This window comes from Acinonyx jubatus, chromosome C2 (assembly GCF_027475565.1).
Source record: "Acinonyx jubatus isolate Ajub_Pintada_27869175 chromosome C2, VMU_Ajub_asm_v1.0, whole genome shotgun sequence".
In the NCBI taxonomy this organism is placed as follows: Eukaryota; Metazoa; Chordata; class Mammalia; order Carnivora; family Felidae; genus Acinonyx; species Acinonyx jubatus.
In genome coordinates this window covers 32,838,303-32,860,238 of record NC_069384.1, presented here as the reverse complement: position 1 = coordinate 32,860,238, position 21,936 = coordinate 32,838,303, and the positions used below count along the sequence as shown (strand labels likewise).

At 35.6% G+C, this 21,936-nt stretch overlaps 1 pseudogene; it reads left to right on the top strand.

Annotated features, from left to right (window-relative positions):
• Positions 1 to 917: 917 nt before the first annotated feature.
• On the top strand, positions 918 to 6,087 carry LOC128315374 (heterogeneous nuclear ribonucleoprotein A1-like 3; annotated as a pseudogene).
• The last annotated feature ends 15,849 nt before the right edge of the window (positions 6,088 to 21,936 follow it).

Below are 21,936 nucleotides of genomic sequence, written 5' to 3'. Positions count from 1 at the left end.
TTATCAAAAGCAATATTAAAAGCACTACACTATTTTGATGAAAAGATGTTACCAAGAGATAGGGATTTTAATTCTGGTTCTGGCAGTAATGGTGACCTTCGTTTCTCAGAATTTTAACTGGCTGGCTCTTATGTAAAATAGGGGGGCCATACAGGATAATTTTAAAGGTCCCCTAAAAGCTCTTTTCAAAAATCAATCTTTCTATGTTATAGGGTTATATACGCTGTATTAACAAAAAGAGTTCCAGACAAGAGGGATAGATTTAAAAATCTATGATATTGTAAAATTTACTTTTGAAATTATTGGAGCTCTCTTTGATGATTCTAATAACTAAATTTTTCAAACTGATCATCATTAGATCAGAATATGTAATTATATCATTTCATTTGGAAAAGCACAGTGATGTAGGTTTCATTCTGTAGTAAATATGGTTATTTCTTTCATCTTTACTTAATGGCATAGGAATTTTGAGCCACACTATATGCAATATTTTTATGTTCATAATTTTATTTCTAGTGACCCAGGCTTGGCATAATTAAAGAAGAGGACAGTCTTTAATAAGGATCAAAAAACATCTCAAATCAACAGGGTGTCAGCTTGAGTCTTCTGGGAAGTAGATGCCAAGAAAGAGCTAGAAGGGCCAAAATTATATTGATAGAAATGCCCATGAATGCTTAACAGAACGAGGAGCGGGGATGGACAGGGAGAGCCTTCTGACCCCTTTGCACTTGAGAAAAGAATGAGTTAAGGGAGGAGGGTAGGTAGGAGGAAGCTCACATTCCAGTACTGCTCTGAGAAAATCTCTGCCAGACAGTAGTCATGATTATCTGTATGAGGTGCCCACATTGAGCAGAAATGGCCCAGGTCTCTTGCCCTGACTCTGTTCACTAGTTCACTGGGAGCACCTAGAAGAAAATATGTACACTTCAGTGAAAACAGTAGCAGGTGGAAGCTATGAGCTAACTCGACCTCTTGCAGCAAGTTTTCTCTTGACAGGAGCTCTGGGTGCCACAGCTCCACGGCTGCCACAATTAGTGAAATTTACATCTCTACAATTTGACATGCTCTACTACTTGTACTCAATGTTATATATGAAATATTTGATTCTCAGGAAAAAGCATGGAAACACTTAAAATGGAACAAAAATACATTTCTTTGTTACATTCAAAGTGGATATTCTTTTGAGAAAGAATTTTGCCCTGGACAGTTCCCTATATCGCAAGTATCTATTAATGCTTGGTAAGACTAAGTGATTGATTACTCTTTTAATGAATTAATTAAGATAACTGATTTGGAGGTAGCAACATTTACTGAGCATAAACTATGACACTCTATTTTATGTTTTCCCTAAATTATTTCATTTAATCTTCAACTAGTCTTGTGACATTGAAGTTCAACAAATGAAAAACTAAAATCTTTTGGTATGAACAATGTGAACTAATTGAACCACCAGCCCATTAAAACCTACCTGTGGAGAGCCTCCAGGGAAATTTCATGTTTGATTAGATGCCTTGAATGTACTAAGGATTGTCTGTCATCAGAATAAAATGTTTTCAAGTCAGTTTTGCTAGAGAAATCGGGAACTTTTTCAGAGTCCTCAATGTAAGTGCAAGTTTTGGATAATGCCATATAGAAATGTGTATGGGATATTTACCTTGAAGGAATTTATTCTAAAGTAACTTTTCACGATGTCTGCTAGGTTCATTATCATTACTGTCTAGCAGAACACAAAGTAGTATATACCACTGAGAGATTCAGGAATGCAGGTGAGAAGAGACACAGGCAAAACTGTCAAGACTCGCATGTGAAGGCACACAAAGAACATGTGAAACCGCAAGAAACTAAGAGAGGAAACCAGTAAAAGATGGGGTGCCTGAAAAATACAGACGAACCACAAGAAGAAAATTAAAAGATAAAATTGAGAGCTGAAAACCAATAAAATCATTAATAAAAATAATAAAATGATTTCAATATTAAAAGTTGGCTTATCCAGGGACTCCTGGGTGGCTCAGTCAATTAAGAGTCCCACTCTCTATATAGGCTGAGGTCATGATCTCAAGGTAGTGTGATGAGCCCCACATCACTCAGCGATGGAGCCTGCTTGGGATTCTCTCCCTCTCTCTCTGCCTTTCCCCCTCTCAAGCACACACTCTCTCTCTCTTTCTCTTTCTCTAAAAATAAATAAGCATCAAAAAAATAATAAAATAAAATAAAATAAAAAAATAAAATAAAATAAAAAACAATAAAATATAATAAAATCCAATTATGGATTTGAAATCTTCAGAAGACACAGGATAATTTTTAAAAAGCCATGAGTCTAAAGTGTATTTCCTCTTTATTTCAGAAAAAAATGGGAATTATTTTTATATTCCACAGATTGTTATAGTGTATTAAATTAACATAAACAATGTCTAAGTATAGAATGCCATACTCTGCACAATGGATTTTACAAATTTTCAAGTAGCTTGTTGTAACAGGGTGCTGGGGAATGATAAAGAGATATATTACAGTTCTTTCTGACTTTTATTACCATACTGAGCACAATAATAGCTAATTAAAAGATTATGGTATTTTGCTTTTAGGATTTATAATTTTGGCTGCAAAAAAGATGTATCTTTATCTAGAGTTTTAAATTACTATATTCCAGACAGGTAAGTCGTAACTAAAGCATATTTTCTGCATAAAGATGGGTAACATATTTATCACTTCCACTGTGTTTTTTATTTCAAAACTTCAGCATCATTAATCAAGCTATAATTTAATTTTGATTAAAGTGGATTATCTACTGAGTTGAAACATAAAATATATTAAGATAGATCTACTAAAAATTTAACTGTCCAGATGCACTGTTAATTTGCACTGAAATAAAACACCTGTAATATCTATAGGTATAACAATGTATGATGCCAAACTTCAAAAATAATACAAACATTATTATAAATAAAACTATTTAGATTAACTTTAATAAAGAAGGACACTACAGCTGAGAATCAACCTCATACAATACCAAAGCAAATTAATCTAATTAATCCATCAAAATTTATCAAATAGTATTAATTTTTAAAACAGTTATAATTATAGTTAAAATAAATCTAAATAAAATAAATATTATTAACTTTAATACATGTGTGCTCATTATGTAATTACTGATATTTAACATTCAATATTATCATTCTTGCTAAATAATATAATCAAGATAACTTTTTTTAAGAATTTTATTCACACAGTTTTAATTTTCAGCAGACGCAAAACTTAATCTGAGTGCCAAAAAATCAATCTGACATTTGCTAAGGATTTAATCACATATAATACAAAATATTAAAATAAATAATATTTTGTGTTCATTCTATTCTGATTCAGTTAAAGAGGATTGGTAGGCTCTTCTAAAAGTTTTATATAAAAATTATGTGGGAATAATTTAAATAATCTAAACATTAATTATACCGTAATATATATTTTCCCGATGATTTCAGTACTCTAGCCTCTTAGTTACTTTATTGGGCATATTTCCAATCTTCTCCCCTGGATTCTAAGTACATTGAATTGAAAACGATGCCTTGTCAATATGCATTTCTTAATGTTGAATAGTTATATAAAGACAATTAGAGCATACTCCCCCAAAACAGACTAGGCCCACCCGTGCTCAAATGATTCGGCTGCCATTTCTGGAAAACCACTTAAACTGTATGGGTTCTAATTTATTGACGGAAAATATGGTGTCTATATCATGTGACTGATACAAGGACAAAATTCCAGAAGATACAAAAGTACCTATATGGCATTACATGTACTAAATATACAGTAAATTCTGGCTTTTAATTATGAATGCACACACACTAAGCAAGTGTTGTCTGATAAAGCAGGTGTCATAAGATGGACTATTATTTAGGGTAGAAAGTTATACTTCCCATCACTAATATTTTAAATCATATTATGCTTTAAAAACTCAATTCAAATCTGAAAAGAAAATAAAGGATATATTTTCAACAAATCATTGCATTTTACCACAGATTAGAATGAAAGTGTCTCCAGTTCTAGATGATGCATCAGGATTTATGCAACAGAAAAGTGTCAAAATTATTTTTTCTCTCATGCTGTAACTAATTTTTATTTTCAGAAAACAATTCTCTATTATAAATTAGATAATTTTGAAAGAATGATTACCACAATTGCTGAAAGTTTGTTTTCAAAAACGTTTCTTACTCTCCTTCTATCATTTATCCTTGTCATCAGAGTTATAAACTTAACGTGTAAAGAATTGCACTCTCTTCTGTTTTTGCTCCCACACTTCTTTTATAGCATGTCAATTACATATGGTTGAAAGAGGTTTTTGTTTTCGCTTTTTCTCTCCCAAGATCACACTGAAAAAATACAGAGTGAGCAAGGATTTGAATGCGAAGATTTTACCTAATGTATTCCAGGTATTTACTGAATCGTAGAATTCTACTTTTTGATACTTATTTTCAGTAGCTGTACACAGAATGAGATTTATTTATCATGTAAACTAATTCATTCACCTCAGAGTAATTTTCAGAAATCTATTACCTTACAATCTTTCCCCACAATAGTATTTATTTAATACTTGAAAGGGAGAAATAAAAAAGGAAAACAAAAGAAAGAAAGCTATATTCTTTATTTGAGCACGGTTTCGTTTGAATTCATTTGTATGATAGTTTAATCCCAAGAGATATATTTCTAATTTATTTTATAGAAATAGTAAAAAAAAAAATCATTTGGAAATAGTAAAAGCAATACAGAAGGACATCATCTGAAAAATCCCTTTCCTACAATCCCTTCCAAATAATACAACTTCGTATAATAACACTGTGAAAATTTTAAATATATAAGCTCCCAATACTTTCACTAAGCTTCTATGAGAAGTAAATTGACTTTCTGCCCATGGAAGCCACTGAGGAAACACCATTAACGTCTCCCTGTCCACCGCCATCATGTCTGAGTCAGAGTCTCCCAAAGAGCCTGTTCAGCTGCTGAAGATTTTCATCGGAGGTCTGAGCTTTGAAACAAGCAAGGAGAGTCTGAGGAGCCATTTTGAGCAATATGGAACTCTTAGGGGACTGTATGGTAATGAAGACCAAAGACCAAGAGCTCCAGGGGCTTTGGCTTTGTCATGCATGCCACTGCGGAGGAGGTGGGTGCAGCCATGAATGCAGGGCCACACAAGGTAGATGGAAGAGTTGTAGATCCAAAGAGGACTGTCTCCAGAGAAGATTCTCAAAGACCCAGTTCCCACTTAACTGTGAAAAAGATTTTTTATTGGTGGCATTAAGGAAGAGATTATTTTGAACAGTATGAGAAAATTGAAGTGATTCAAGTCAGTCATGACTGACTGAGGCAGTGGCAAAAGGAGAGGCGGTGCTTTTATAAACATTTGATGACCTTGACTCTGTAGACAAGATTGTTATTCAAAAACACCGTACTGTGGGGACACCTGGGTGGCTCAGTCGGTTGAGCATCTGACTTAGGCTCAGGTTAACTCAGGTCATGATTTTGTTTTGTGAGGCTTTGGGCTCTGTGCTGACAGCTCAGAGCCTGGAGCCTGCTTCAGATTCTGTGTCTCCCTCTGTCTCTGCCCCTTCCCCACTCACACTCTGTCTCTCTCTCTCAAAAATAAATAAATTAAAAAAATAAAATTTAAAAATACCATACCGTGAATGGCAACGACTGTGAAGTAAGGAGAGCTGTATCTAAGCAGGAGATGGCTGATGTTTCATCCAGCCAAAGAGGTCAAAGTATTCTGGAAACTTCGGTGGTGGTCATGGAAGTGGGTTAGGTGGGAATGACAACTTTGGTCACAGAGGAAACTTAGGTTTCCTATGATGACAGCAGGGATGGCTGTAACAGATTTAGTACTGATGAAAGCAACTTTGGTGGTGGTAGAAGCTATAATGAATTTGGCAATTACAACAGTCAATCTTCAAATTTTGGACCCAAGAAGGAGGAAATTTTGGAGGCAGAAGCTCTGGCCCCTATGGTGGCAGAGGCCAATACTTTGCCAAACCATGAAATCAAGGCGGCTAGGAGAGTTCCAGCAGAAGCAGTGGCTATGGCAGTGGCAGGAGGTTTTAATTACTGTCAGGAAACAAAGCTTAGCAGGAGAGGAGAGCCTGAGAAGTGACAGGAAGCTACAGGTTACAACAAATTTGTGAACTCAGCCAAGCACACTGGTCGCAGGGCCTAGATGCCACAAAGACATGTTTTAGACAATACTCATGTGTATGGGCAAAAAACTCTAGGACTGTATTTTTGACTAGTTATATAACAGGTCATTTTAGTTTCTGTTCTGTGGAAAGTGTAAAGCATTCCAACAAAGGGTTTTAATGTACTTTTTTTTTTTTTGCATCCATGCTGTTGATTGCTAAATGTAATAGTCTGATCATGATGCTAAATAAATGGGTCTGAAAGAAAGAAAGAAAGAAAGAAAGAAAGAAAGAAAGAAAGAGGGAAGGAAGGAAGGGAGGAAGGAAGGAAGGAAGGAAGGAAGGAAGGAAGGAAGGAAGGAAGGAAGGAAAAGAAGGAAGGAAGGAAGGAAGGAAGGAAGGAAGGAAGGAAGGAAGGAAGGAAGGAAGGAAGGAAGGAAGGAAGGAAGGAAAGAAAGAAAGAAAGAAAGAAAGAAAGAAAGAAAGAAAGAAAGAAAGAAAGAAAGAGAGGAAAGGAAGACTCTGAGTTGTAGGAAATGATCCTTTGAGATTATTACAAAGCAAAGAGATCCCTAACATTAGATAACAGCTTGTACAATGAAGAAGGCAACAGAGTATTTATATGTTAGCTGTACTAAAACACACTGAAAATATAAACAGTACCTACATTTGTATAAAAGGTCTGTATGCCATATTTCTACTTAACCTCACTTTGTCATTATCAGAATGATCATAACTAAATTCTGATTTTAAGGAAACTTCCCTATGAATTTCTACTTTAATAAGTTTATTCTAATGTAATTCTCAGTCTTGATACAATGATGTTTATAGTTCATGAAATAAACTTCCATTCAGAAATCAAATTTGAATTTCCTCACCAACCTTGTAATCTATAACTCAGTGACAAAGATGTCACAGATCTTGATGTAAATAACAGTAGTATGGGTAGTTCTTATGTACCTGAAGTTGGAAAAATATATTTACTTTCTTGTGTTAATTTCAGTGCAAGTCAAAATTAATATTATTGTGTATGGGAAAAATAATTTCGTGCATAAAGCATAGTATTTAGGGTCATTTCTCACTATTAACAATTCCTGGTGTATCCATCTAGAAACCTACTCTTCCTATCATTTTCTTTTATACAAGCAATCTATTCTCCAATTTGCTTTATGGATATCAACATACCTTGACTGTTGAATTATTACTTAAGGCTGAACTGTCAGACACATGATTTATAGATCCTACCCAACGTGACTGCCACGTCAGCATCAGTGTCTGGGAAGTTCCCAAACAATCAGACTTGACTTCCTGTTACTCTCCTTTCTACATTGGGAGGCATTTGGGTTCTGGAATGACCATTGAACACGACCTGCAATACAAGTCAGTCTAGTGTAAGTGGCTTAAGTTCAGGATTTATTTTGTGTATCTTGTTAAAAGAATTCACTGATACAAATTGAGAATATCCTAACAGCTTTAAGGTTATCTTTCAGCTAGAAAATGCTATCAGAATACACAGAGGAAGAGGGCAAAGGAGGTCAAAACTGCCTAAAGCATTGTGAGGAAGGCAGAACTTTACAGACTTGCTTTTTTACTCACTCTTTCCTAGCTATGCTTCTATATCAGACTGGGGCTCAGGTCGTGATCTCACTTTTTGTGAGTTCCAGCCCCGTGTTGGGCTCTGCACTGACAGCTTTGAGCCTGGAGCCTGCTTTGGATTCTGTGTCTCCCTCTCTCTCTGCCCCTCCCCCACGTGCACTCTGTCTCTTAAAAATAAATAAACATTATAAAAATTAAAAAAAAAGAAAAATTTAAATTCCTAAGTCTAACTGTTGGGACAAGTGATACATAACTAAAATTTTGATAAGTATCCCAATGTTGACAATGTATGAGGAGGCTTTATGACAATGCCTGTTTTTTTCACACCCTGACAGAAATAGTTTCTGTCACACCCTGACAGAAAAAGTTTCAACCTTTTTCATCTTTGCCAAGTTGATAACTAAAAGTAATATTTTTCATTAGTTTTTCTTTATTTGTGAATGAATTTCTATCACATACAATTAGGTTTGTGCGCATAACAAAACAAAATACAAAGTAACACAGGTTCAAATCACAGAATGCTGCATTTCTCTCCTGTTAAAAATAAAACAGAAGACTTTGGGAGGTAGGGAACCCCGGGATATGGCAGCACCACAAAACTGTGTTCCAGGCTTATGTCTCTAACCTCATGTTCATGTTCCAAACATCGCCTGGAGACTCAACTATCATAGTGCGTTCAAAAAATGAATTAAGAGAAAGCAAGAAGAACAATCAAGATTTGACCCTTCTTTTAAAGCAGATTTCCTGGCTATCTCCCAACACTTTCATTTACATATAATTTTGAGACCTAAAGTCAAATGGCCACAAGCTGCAACTATAAAGCAAGTTTATTTATTTTATTTTATTTTTATTTTATTATTAAGTAATTATTTTTTAAGTAATTAATTTTTTTTTTCTAAGAAAGACGGGAGAATGACCTCTGGCAGACAACTAGAGGTCTCCAAGTTGAAACCCTTCTCATGGGTTTAAAAAACATTTGTGTATCAATTTTTTTCCTCTGGAATTCATATTCCTGTTGATGACATATTTTCTGTTTTTCGTTATGTTGGTTTTAAGAGTCCTTTCTATGTTCAGACATCAAAATTTTTGTCAGATATTTGAGCTGCAGTTATATTTTTTCCTAGTTTTTCATTTTTCTTTTGATTTACTTTCCTGCTCAGTATGCTTTTAGACTCTATATAGTTGAACTTTTCATAAAGATCATTATTTCAAGGTTAGAAGGATGGCAGTTTTGTTTTGTTTTTTTTTCTAAAAAAAATAGATAACACCAATTCATATACATTCGGCTAAATAGTGTTACAAAAGTATTCTGATGGTTGTTAAAAAGAAGATTGCAGTCGGGACTATTGCAGTAAGGGAGGTCAGGCTCAACTCTGACTACAGGGATAAGTGGGAGTTTATAGCCAAGCAGCAGAGCCAGAAGCTCAGTGGATGGATGGAAAATACGAAAAGGAGACAGACATCAAGGGTAAGGTGATTCTTGCTACATTCATTTAACAGGATTAGTGTGATCAGATATCAATGGTGGAGGCATTGCCATTAAAGTGACTTAGCAGGATTCTTGCTACATTTGGCTCAGGTAGGCAGAGGATGAATTGACCCAAGATGAAGCCTTGTCTAAAAACAGGATAATGGGAGCCTAACTAAAGTTTCATAAAGAAAAGAGTCTTTGTCATTAATTTTAGGGTAAAAGGAACAAGGCAAAAATGAAACTTACTTGTAGATAACCCCATTTATTTTGACTTCCAACTGGAGACAGATTACACTGGGCTACTGAATATCCCTTGATAATAAAATACATCAGTATATATGCATTTTAAAAATGCTGGAAAAGAGAAAGCAGGGCAAGCAGAACAAATTAAAATCTATATAGCTGTCATTTGGGATATATAATACCCACACATCAGAAAGCATGTGAGTGATCTTTTTTTAATAAAATGTAGAGATGTTTGGGTGGCTCAGTCAGTTGAGCATCCGACTTTTGCTCCAGTTCTGATCTCACAGTTCATGGGCTTGAGCCTCATGTCAGGCTCTGTGCTGACAGCCTACTTTGCATTCTGTGTCTCCCTCTCTCTCTGCCCCTCCCCCCCCAACACACTGTTACTGTCTCTCTCAAAAATAAACATTAAAAAATTAATATATATATATCAGTAATAAATTGTTAAATGTAATAAATTTTGAGTTCATAAACAATGACCTATAGTTTTCAAGATACATCCAACCTGTAAGCAAAATAAAGTATTTAAGACTGGAAGATTATAACAATTTGGGTCTTATCTGCTTTGTGAAACTTTTCATATTAAAAAAAAAAAGATGCATGAAATTAAAACCAAAGAGATGTGATTCTATTGTTTCAACTAACAGTTTATGACTTAATTTGGAAAAACAAAAAGATATACTTTATTAGTGAAGAAAAAAGACACCAAAAGTATTTGTTCTTATATATCATCTGAGATGTCAAAAGAAACTTACAAAGAAATCATAGTTTTATTATACAGTGGAAAAAATATATATGTATATATGTCAACCTTATATTATTATTTTGATGATTGCTATATCATACGTAGAAAGAAATTTAAAAAATTAGTATTTCTAGGGTACACTGGTTAACGTAGTAGGGAAAATATGCATATAAAATATATACACATGCATAGTAATAAAATTGCTATAACATTTTATCTGAAAACATAAAAAGATGTTTTATCTTTTTAACTCAAAAGAAAAAATAATATTATGTCATCATATTTTGCATTAGAAACTTATTATGGCAGCAATTTCTTTCTAGTTCTGTTATTCTTAATAAATAAATACATGAAAACATTATATCTAGAAACCAATTTCACTGCCATTACGTTTAGATGAATAAAGGATGACTGAGTCTCTGTACAATTACAAAGCTGTGATGCAGACACTTTTTTAATTCCTGATGAATGAAATGAAGCACTCATTACATTGCATAAATTAATTGGTAGCCACGTAATCCACATAATTCCAATGAAATCACAATGAATTTTGTGGAATTAACAGCTCCAGACCATCTTGCAATTATGTTAGCAGCACTGTTTCTCACATAAAAATGTCATAGAAAATAAATGATGTTAATATTTACCCTATGAATAACAGTTTCATAGTCCACATGGTGAGTTAAACCACTAATGGCTAATCAGAAGTGATAAAATAGTGATGCCAATGAAATGTAACTGACTATGAGAAAAAAAATGCTATGGCTATGGATTAGTAAACTAAATTCAACATACAAAACAAGTAACAAATCCCAAATAAACTGATTAAATTAATAGGACCTGCTGTTTTCTTTTCCTTTGTTTTTTTTGGGGGGGAGGATGGAGAGGGAGTACAGGTGGGGGAAAGGCGCATACACAGAGAGAGAAAATCTCAAGTAGCCTCTGCACAAAATCACTCAGCACAAAGCCCAGTGTGGGGCTCAATCATATGACCCTGGGATCATGACCTGAGCCCAAATCAAAGTTGGATGCTCAACCAACTGAGCCATAGAGATGCCCCTGGAGCTGCTGTTTTCTTAAGACATTATGTATTATAATCATATTGAGACAGTTATACTGACCAATACCCACAATTTCATATCCATGAACAGAGTCTGAATGCAAAACTCCTTTTCATCCATAAATGAATGTATATATCTCCACCTTTTATGTTAATGTTTGCTTCATTGGGAGTATGTTTTCTTTTTTAATTATATAAAAGTGTATATTCTTTATATTTTTATAAAAATTGTCAGATTAAGTATTTTTAAAGTATATCTCTTGTTTTGGAAGTTGATGTTAATTTTTCATACATGTCCCATGGGCACTTGACAAATATTTATTATAATCATGTTATGCTTAATTATTCAAAGTAGTTAGAAAATAAAAATTGATTTCCCTACTCTTAAAATGTTTTTATAAAATACATTCTTTTTTTTAATTTTTTTTTAATGTTTTTATTTATTTTTGCGACAGAGAGAGACAGAACATGAGCAGGGGAGGGCCAGAGAGAGAGGGAGACACAGAATCAGAAGCAGGCTCCAGGCTCTGAGCTGTCAGCACAGAGCCTGATGCGGGGCTCGAACCCACAGACTGTGAGATCATGACCTGAGCCGAAGTCGGACGCTCAACCGACGAGCCACCCAGGCGCCCCTATAAAATACATTCTTAAAAATATAAACAAAGACTTGACAAGTTCTCAAATAGCACAAACATACACATACACACATACCACACAGATACACACACACAAATATACATACCCACACACAGGTAATTTATCTTCAGGGCATGTTGACATGGCTAAATGTTATATTGGCAAGTAATCTGGATTTCTCACTGGGTATTCTTCTCAAGGTCGCTGTGCTGAATATTCTTGGTAAGTTACTAAGGCTGAATATTCTTGGTAAGTTACTAAGGCTCTAACAAGTTTCACCAGAATTTGATCTAACAGCAAAGACAACAAAAGGATTTTGTCTTGAGGACCAACCAACTCTGATTCATTGATAGTATCTGCTTAGATTGTTATGTTGAAAAGGATACTAACATCGTAAATAAGTTTAGCAACAAAGACCATTAAGAATATGATATTCTTTCTCCATTCTTTTACTCAGTACAAATGAAGACTTGGCCTGGAAGGATCATCTTAGAAAACCAACTAGTTTATTCATGGCCATTTATCAAGAAAAAAAACTAATTTCCCTGTCTTCTCTGCACACTCATTATTTTATACATATTGTAAGTTCATTACATAGAAATTATCACAACTTTTAATTATTTTAAAAGTCATTCTCTAGTAGAGTGTGAACTTCCCTATGGTATTGTTTTTAATAGTACATGCTCAATAAATGTTCATTTCATGAATAAATGGATGAACAGGTGGTGTTGTTTTGAGGTTTAGAGATTAATATTTTCTTAGTGGAAGCAACCCAAAAGCAACTATTGAAGATAGAATTTAGTCCTAAGGCCAAATACACGATCCATGTGTTAAATCAAGTTGGCATCGTATATATTTCCTATTCTAATGGACTGTGTAATTTAATTCATCAAAAAAGATCTCTGCTCTGCCAAAGGCAGCTCTTTCATTTAACCTTATCATATGGTTTGGAAAGAGCTTTCTTTGTTTCCTGAATGAGCTCAGCTTAATTTCTCCTGACTTCAGCCAAATTGGAGAGAATGGTAAAGATATAGATGGCAGAGAAAGAATGCAACCATGAGCTTCTACAAAATAATTATTAATTCAGAATGCTATTGAGTACTAGACAGTATTGGAAAAGAGCTTAGTCATGCCACACAAAATGAAAAATGGCACATAACCCTGAAAGCAATACATTTCTCAAATTTCAAAATTACCTACTTTAACAAGAGATGTGCCACGTACATGTCATTGTTGGCCTTTATGTGTAAAAGTTTACATGTATTTGTATTCATCTCCCTGCTCATTTTATATAATATATTATGTGCCCTTTTTGTGTGTCATTGATTCTTCAAGACAGTGAGGATTCAAAGAAAATTAATATAGAAAATCTTCCATAGAGTCCATTTGATTTCACCTTGCTAGGTTGTTAAGAATGTGATAAGGATGAATTTATGCTGCTCAAGTATAGCATTGGGTTCAAAGAATGAAATAATGCTGCAATCTCTTAACATATACTGTTTAGAAGTTAGATAGTACAATAATTCTTTTCTTTAACATTTATTTATTTTTTAGAGAGAAGACTGACAGAATGTGAGCAGGGGGAGGGGCAGAAAGAGAATGATACACAGAATCCTAAGCAGGTTCCAGGCTCTTGACCTGTCAGCACAGAGCCGGACGTGGGGCTCGAACTCACCAACCACGAAATCATGACCTGAGCTGACGTTGGATACTGAACCGACTGAACCTTCCAGGTACCCTGGAAAATACTTCTTTATACAGAAAACACTGCAAAGTATTTTTGTGAGCAAATATTTCTTTAATTCTGTTATTTTAGAGAAAAAGATATATTGAAGGTCATGGAATTCTCCTTAGTAATTTCTAATTAATATTAATAGTACAGCTAACACATCAAACATACTGTCCCTCATTTCTTCATTAAAAAAATGAGCATATACTTTGCGTCAAGCCCTGGGATATAAAAATGAAAACATCATACTCTCTGCCCTTGATAAACTCATATTTTGCTGAATTTTTTTCTGATATATGCAAAATAGACGCTAATAAGATGCTTGTTTCACCCTGAGGTGTTCAGAGAAAGTTTCGCCGAAAAGTAGAGGAGCTGGAATAATAATGGCAAAAGCAACTTCAATAGAAAGCACAGCGTGTGTAAAAGTAAGGGGAAAATAGCATCAAGATATGTTGACAAACAATACTATAAAAGGAGCACAGATTATTTGCAGGGGAGGGGTTGCACATGAGAACTTTCTGCTTTTTACAATACCATGAACTGATCCAATATGAGCCCCTTGTGTTTCAAACCATAGGAATGTGACCTTAAAAAGAAGAAGGAGGAGGAGGAGGAGGAGGAGGAGGAGGAGGAGCAGGAGGAGGAAGAGGAAGAGGGGGAGTGGTAGAGGGAGAAGGAGAAGAAGGAGAAGGAGAAGGAGGAGAGGAAGAAGAAGGAAAGATAATTTTGAAAAACTAGTGACATGTTTTAGCATCTCTTGGTTGGTAGCTGTTATCACTTTAATCTCTGTATCCTTTATTTCATGGCCTTCTTCCTTATGTACGTCTATGTGTCTTTAAATGTCCTTATAAGGGCACCAGTCATTGAATTTAGGAAATTACTGTGAAATCCAGTATGACCTCATTTTAATTTTGTTACATCTTCAAATACCCTATTTCCAAATAAATTTATATTTACAGGTACCAGGGCTGAGATCTTCAACATATCTCATTTGGGGGGAAGGTGCGGGAAGGTATAATTTAACTCACAAGACAAACTAAGGGAATTTTCATGATATTGCATGACACAAGATCTGCATCATATATATGTGAAGAGTCCACATTTATATTACCTTTCTAGTGAAATAATTGCCAATGTGAATGATTAACATAAAAAGTAATTTCAAACTGGTTGAATTCCCAGAGCTTCTAAAAAGGCAAATGAAAAATTCCTTTCTTAGTGGCATTCATACAACCCAATATGAGACTACTACAGAAAAACAAAAACAAAACCAAACAAAACACAGTCATTAAAAATCACACCACGAAGTGAGCCACCATTAGGGACAATCAGCTGACACAATGAATAAACAGGATGGAAGAGGAATATGTCTAGATTCAGCACATCTGTTCATCACTGCAGTTCCCCAAGATCCACTTCTATCGTGGATGCTGGTGGCCACCTCAAGCAAGTACATCAGGAAATCTACTCCCTGGTTCCAATCATCTTTTACTCTTGGAATAGGGTTCTTTTAAGAGACAGAAACCAATCCCACTTTAATGCAACGCTTATATTCTCATAGTGATTTCTATAGGACAATGCCTCATATGGTAATCCTTTTAGGCCAGTTTTCCACTGCTTTCCTGCCTGACTGTATGACCAAGCCATTGACTACTGCCCATGGATCAGTAAAAACTGAAACACTGGGGCAAACAGCATTGAGTTTTATCCCACCACGCTGACATGTGTTTACCTTCCTCAATCAGAGTGGTAGTCTTCCAAACTGCGTGTTATCCATTCACTTAAGAACTGCTACCCATAAACTAAGCAGCTCTTAGTTGGTCAATCAAGAGCTGTTTATAGGCCACCACCCAAATGGTAACAGGATCAGGCAGCTCTTCAGGTGGTTTCACGGTCCTAGGGAAAGAGAGTCAACTTGCTTGTGAACGTATTGAGTACTTCTTTGTATTCCCCTATATGTCACATGTTCCCACACAAACCATTTTCATCTTATTATGGAACACTTCTGGACACTCTCCTTCCCTTTGGGTTGTTTCTCTGACATCACCCAAGAAATCATGGATATTTCAGGTTTTAAGAATACTTTATGTCATTCGCTCATGGAGGCGGTTTCACTTAATGTCTGATAGCAAGCTAGTAAATTGCCTTCAAATAGAAATTTTCTGATCCAAAATCCCAGCAATCATTGCTTGGTGGTGCCCACAGGTTTTGCTATAAGCCCTTGTCTGCATAAGGACTTTCATGTAGTTTTATTATAGGAGTTTCACAATATTTCCAAGTGTGAAGTATGTGTCCCCCCACATCCAAATAAACCAACTAGATCCTGATATTCTAGTGTATTTTGTCCAATAGACAGTTTTAAATTAACACCTTGTGTGGGATCTGGGACTCCTATCGGTTTTCATTTGGCATGTTCAGTCAAGACTAGTCTGAAAGTAGATTTACATGCCTTCTATTTTATAATACTGAGTAGTGAAAACATTCCAGTTAGACATAATACCCATTCCCATAATATATTCAGATAAAAAGATATAATCATTTCACATAAAGCCTATTTAAACATCTCAATTTTCATCCAAACTTTAATTCTCTAATTTTTTGCATGTCTATATTTCTTCCAGCCTGTGGGCCTCATTAAGATTTTATCAACAGGTTTTGAAAACACAATGCATGGGACTCCCGTGTCAAGGAGTTCCAGAAACTTCACTTTTCCACCTCCTGACCATTTCACACACTCAAATGAATATGGCCTTTGCTACCCATTCGGGCGCCTGGCCGAGGGACACCGGCCACTTCATTAGTCCCTGTATCAATTAGAATGTAGGACTATCAACCCAAATTGAGGACAGGTTTCTCATTGCCTTCAAGGTTTTTTTTTTTGTTTGTTTGTTTTTTATTTTCCCCACGCTCGTTTGAATAAGGCAGATTTGTTTAGGGGTCTTTAAGGTTGTTGGTCCAGTAAGGGCTTCCATCAGACAACCTAGATTTCAAGACTGTAGACCTATGATCTGTGTTTTGATCTCACCAATGTATGCTTTATTCATCCCCTTTCTTTGTTTTTTTTTTAAGTTTATTTATTTATGAGAGAGATACCACAAGCTGGGGAGGGGCAGAGAGAGACAGAAAGAGAGGGAGAGAACCTCAAACAGGCTCTGCACCATGAACATGGAGCCTGACATGGGGCTTGAACCCACGAACCCAGATCATGACCTGAGCCAAAATCACGAGTTGGACACTTAACTGACAGAGCCACCCAGGTGCTCATATTCATCTCATTTCTTAATAATAGTTTATTATTTCTTAATAGAAGTTTCCACTTTACTGAGAGAAATGTCTTTTGTCTTTCTTTTCTCTTTCCCCATTGTTTTGCCCATTCTCTTATGAATTATTGCAACCTTTGCAATCTGTTTTTTCAGCATAACACTTCCCTTTGGAAGAGTACATGAGGATAGGGGTTGTACCATGGCCAGCGGAATCCAGGCTTGTCCTGGTCAGCTTCTGTCCCATCACTCTCTCTTACTTTCATTTTCACTATTACAGAGAACAAGAACCAAGGGAAGGCATAATTTACCTTTTTTTGGTGCATGTGCCATTTGTCCTTCATTTTCTTATGCATTCAATAAGCCAATTCCTTGGAATCTGGATTCACCGTTTCTAATTTCCATTGGTCATTTTTCCTGCCAGCAGGATTCAGAGCCCATCTCCCATTCCACACCGTGGGTGCCCCATACCTCCCAAGAATCAAAGGTTTCACATTTCCCAACCTTTTAACCTTTCTCTTCCCAAACCATGTGATCCAGTGAGTCAGCATCATTAGACGTCCAAATGTCTTGTGTCTTTTGCACTACTTAAGACTGTACTTTAAACTGACAGCAATGCAGTGGAGTTGAGAGGAAAGAAAAAATACTAATTAAAAAAAAAATCAAGATAATCAGATTTGCCTTTCTAAATGACTCTCTTGGAGAGCCTAACTTTGAAGTGATGAGCTTGACATACGGAATTCATAGGCAGGCTCTTTCAGCAATCCAAGTATGAATAGAAAAACAGTCTTAAACTAAAGTGGGACACCTACCTAATTCAGTCAAAAGAGCTTGCAACTCTTGATATCAGGGGTCATGGGTTTGAGCTCTACACTGGGTATACAGATTACTAACACAAAATAAAATGTAAAGGATAAATAAACAAAGAAACTCAAACTAAAGTGATGCCAAGGGAAAGTGATCTGAATTAAAATTTTAAGTTATAATGGAAAACTGACAGGTCAATTAAATGTGACAGGTAAAAAGGAATGGTGTAACTAATTGGATTCTGCCTTTGACAGATAGTAAATTTTCATTTAATTGACTAATTTAGAGTAGAAGTAGTGTTGCATTTGAGATTCTTGTGAGGAATACGAGCAGAAATATACATTTGGCAGCATTTTCTATATTTTTAGCAAACAAATCAGGATTAGTGTCATTACTGGTGAGTCATCAGAAAGTAGTTCATGAACTGAGACTCAAGACGAAGAAAAGAAAGGGCTTAAAGAAGAAACTCTTAAAATTATCCATATTTGAGGGCCAGGGGGAAGGAAAGGGGAAGAAGAACTAGAGTAGATGATGATTAGTAAAGCTAGAGAAAGAAGCACTTCTAGGAGTAAGTCATTAATAAAGTTAAATGTCGCAGAAAGATAAAGACTAAAGAGAACCTTAGAACTTGTATAAAATATTTTCATTTAATGTGTTAATAAACAGGCACATAAGTTACTATATGATACCTTTTTGATAATAGTATTTCTTCATTATAGACTTTATTTATAATGTTATACATTTTTTTTAAGTTTATTTATTTTAAGAGGAAGAGTGAACACTAGTGGCAGAGGGGTAGAGAGGAGAGAGAGAATCCCAAGCAGACTCTGCACCGTCAGCACAGAGCCCAACGTGGGACTCGAACTCATGAACTGTGAGATCATAAGCTCAGTCGAGACCATGAGTCAATGCTTAACTGACTGAGCCAGCCAGGTGTACCTAGAATGTTATGCATTTTACTTGTACATTTGAAACATTGTTCTAAGAAAAAATTTTATTCTGCATTTGCTTGCTAAGTCTTCCATAACAAAGTACCATATATATGGTGGCTTCAACAAGAGAAATTTACTGTCTCAGTTCCAGATGTTAGAAGTTCAAAATCAAAGCAGGGGTGTTTCTTCAAGTTGTGTTACAAAGTTGTAACCATCAAGACAGTTTGGTATTGGCACAAAAACAGACAGATAGACTAATGGAATAGAGTAGAGAACCCAGAATTGGACCCACAAACGTATGGCCAACTAATCTTCAACAAAGCAGGAAGGGGTATCCAATGGAAAAAAAGACAGTCTCTTTAGCAAATGGTGCTGAGAGAACTTGACAGTAATATGCAGAAGAATGAAACTGGACCACTTTCTTACACCATACACAAAAAACAAATTCAAAATGGATGAAAGACCTAAATGTGAGACAGGAAATCATCAAAATCCTAGAGGAGAAAGCAGGCAAAACCTCTTTGACTTCAGCCACAGCAACTTCTTACTCAACACGTCTCCGGTGGCAAGGGAAACAAAGGCAAAAATGAACTATTGGGACCTCATCAAAATAAAAATCTTCTACACAGCAAAGGAAACAATCAGCAAATCTAAAAGGCAACCAACAGAATGGGAGAAGATATTTGCAAATGAGATAGCAGAAAAAGGCTTTGTATCCAAAATCTATAAAGAACGTATCAAACTCAACACCCAAAAAGCAAATAATCCAGTGAAGAAATGGGCAAAAGACATGAATGGACAGTTCTCCAAAGAAGATATCTAGTTGGCTAACAGAAACATGAAAAGCTGCTCAACATTGTTCACCATCAGGGAAATACAAATTAAAATCACATTGAGATACCACCTCACACCAGTCAGAGTGGCTAAAATTAACAACTGAAGAAACAACAGATGTTGGCAAGGATGTGGAAAAAGGGGAACCCTCTTGCATTGTTGGTGGGGATGCAAACTAGTGCAGCCACTCTGGAAAACAGTGTGGAGGGTCCTCAAAAAATTTAAAATAGAACTACCCTCTCACCCAATAATAGCACTACTAGGAATTTATCCAAATGGATACAGGAGTGCTGATTCATAGGGGTACATACATGTTCCCCAATGTTTATAGCAGCATTATCAACAATAGCCAGATTATAGAAAGAGCCCAAACATCCATCAACTGATGAATGGATAAAGAAGTGGTATTTATATGCAACAGAATACCACTCAGCAATGAAATAAAATGAAAACTTGCCATTGACAACAACATGGATGGAACTGCAAGGTATTATGCTAAGGGAAGTAAGTCAGTCAAAGAAAGAAAGTTATCATATGTTTCCACTCATATGTGGAAGTTGAGAAACTTCACGGAAGACCATGGGGGAAGGGAAAGAAAAAAAATAGTTACAGAGAGGGAGGCAAACTATAAGAGACTCTTAAATACAGAGAACAAACTGAAGGTCGATGGGGGTAGGAGGGTGGGGCTACAAAGAAAACGGGTGATGAGAATTAAGGAGGGCACTTGTTGGGATGAGCACTGGGTGTTGTATGTAGGTGATGAATCACAGGATTTTACTTTTAAAGCCAAGAGCACACTGTATACACTGTATGTTAGCTAACTTGATGATAAATTGTATATAATACATACATACATACATACATACATACATAAAACAGGTAACACCACTTTTCTGGGTTACTCAGGGCCTTCTGAAATAAGAACACCCATGGATGTGGGTGGGGGGTTGGCTTTCTATCTAGTTGTTTACCTAGTAGTTGGCATACAGCTGGCAATTTGTTCAAGATGGATGTCTTTGAAATGGATGCCTTAGTAATCAAAAGCTTAATATCAGGCACTTACATTATAGTCAAAAAAGCTTAATGTCAGGTATTCACACTATAGCCCATTATATGCAAAATCTTCAGTTGCAATGTGTAATTGAAAATTGCTGAGATTTGTTTTCTTGCTTAAGTCCTTGATATCAGGTAATTTATACTCATAACACATCTTGATCCAAACTAGCCATATTTAAAGTGCTCAGTGGCAACATCTGGCTAGTGACTACCTTATTGGATAGAAGAGTTCTAGAATACTATTTTTAACTTTTTTATTTTGTTTTGTTCTGTTTTCCCACGAACTCCTTGTTAGTCTTGTAAAACGGGCAATCATAGCTTAGTAGATTTGTTATTTATATTTGAACATTTATGACAGAACATGGCAAATCATTTGTGAAGCAGATAATACTGGACTGAAGAAAGGGAGCAAATGTGAGACGGCCATCTTTGGGAGCCATTATTTGACCTCTCATGTGGGGCATCTAGATTGGGTGGGAGCTGGTGGCATGGGCAGTGAAAGCATTCACCCACAACAGAAAAAAGGAGGTAGAAGTTTACTGAATGCCCTGCAAGGGAGCAGCAGGGCAGGACAGCAAGGGAGAAACCAACTGCCATGATGTGGTGATGAGAGGTCACAGTTAGAGGATGGAGTGAAGGAGTATGGGAACATATGGACTTTTTCCTGTTTTGGTAATCTTAGGAACTGTGCTTGCTTGTCAGTAGCCCATTGGTCAGTTGGGGCTTATGTCTTAATGGGCCTGTTTGCCTCAGCAGGGTGGCCAGTGTGGCCCCATTGCCTTGCTCAAGTTTCCATTGCTCAAGCCTGTTGCCTAAAATCGGACTCTACATTTAACATCTACCTATTTGAGCATTTATTTGCTAAAAAAGCATGTATAAATTATTATTTAATATTTGTAAAATATAAACATTCATAAATATTTTATTTACTTATTAAACATTTATTAAATGTTCATGGGATACAGATTTTATGTACTTTTTTTTTGAGGCTACACAATTGCATTTTTTCAAAGTGTTTCCCAAGTGTACATGTAAAATGTATACACAAAAAGGATTAGGTAAATTGATCATGGCTTGATATGAAGGAAAAAATCACACACTCTTGGAATTGTACATGTGAGAGAGCTTTATTCCTTTGTATTCACATTTAGAGTTAATTTGTGTTTATGATATCAGAAGGCTTACTAGTATTTTAATTAAAACTATATAGATCATACATTTTAATCATGAATTTAATACTAAAAAGTATATGAGTAGCATAGAAATCATCTTTTTTCCCCCAATTGCTCTTCAAGATAAGGAAAAAAAAATATAACTTTGTTTTTCCTACAAAACCCTGTTTAACTCTTGCCACACTCTTCTCACTTCTCTAGGAGGCATAGACTTTCCAGGTCTAGTAGAATAAA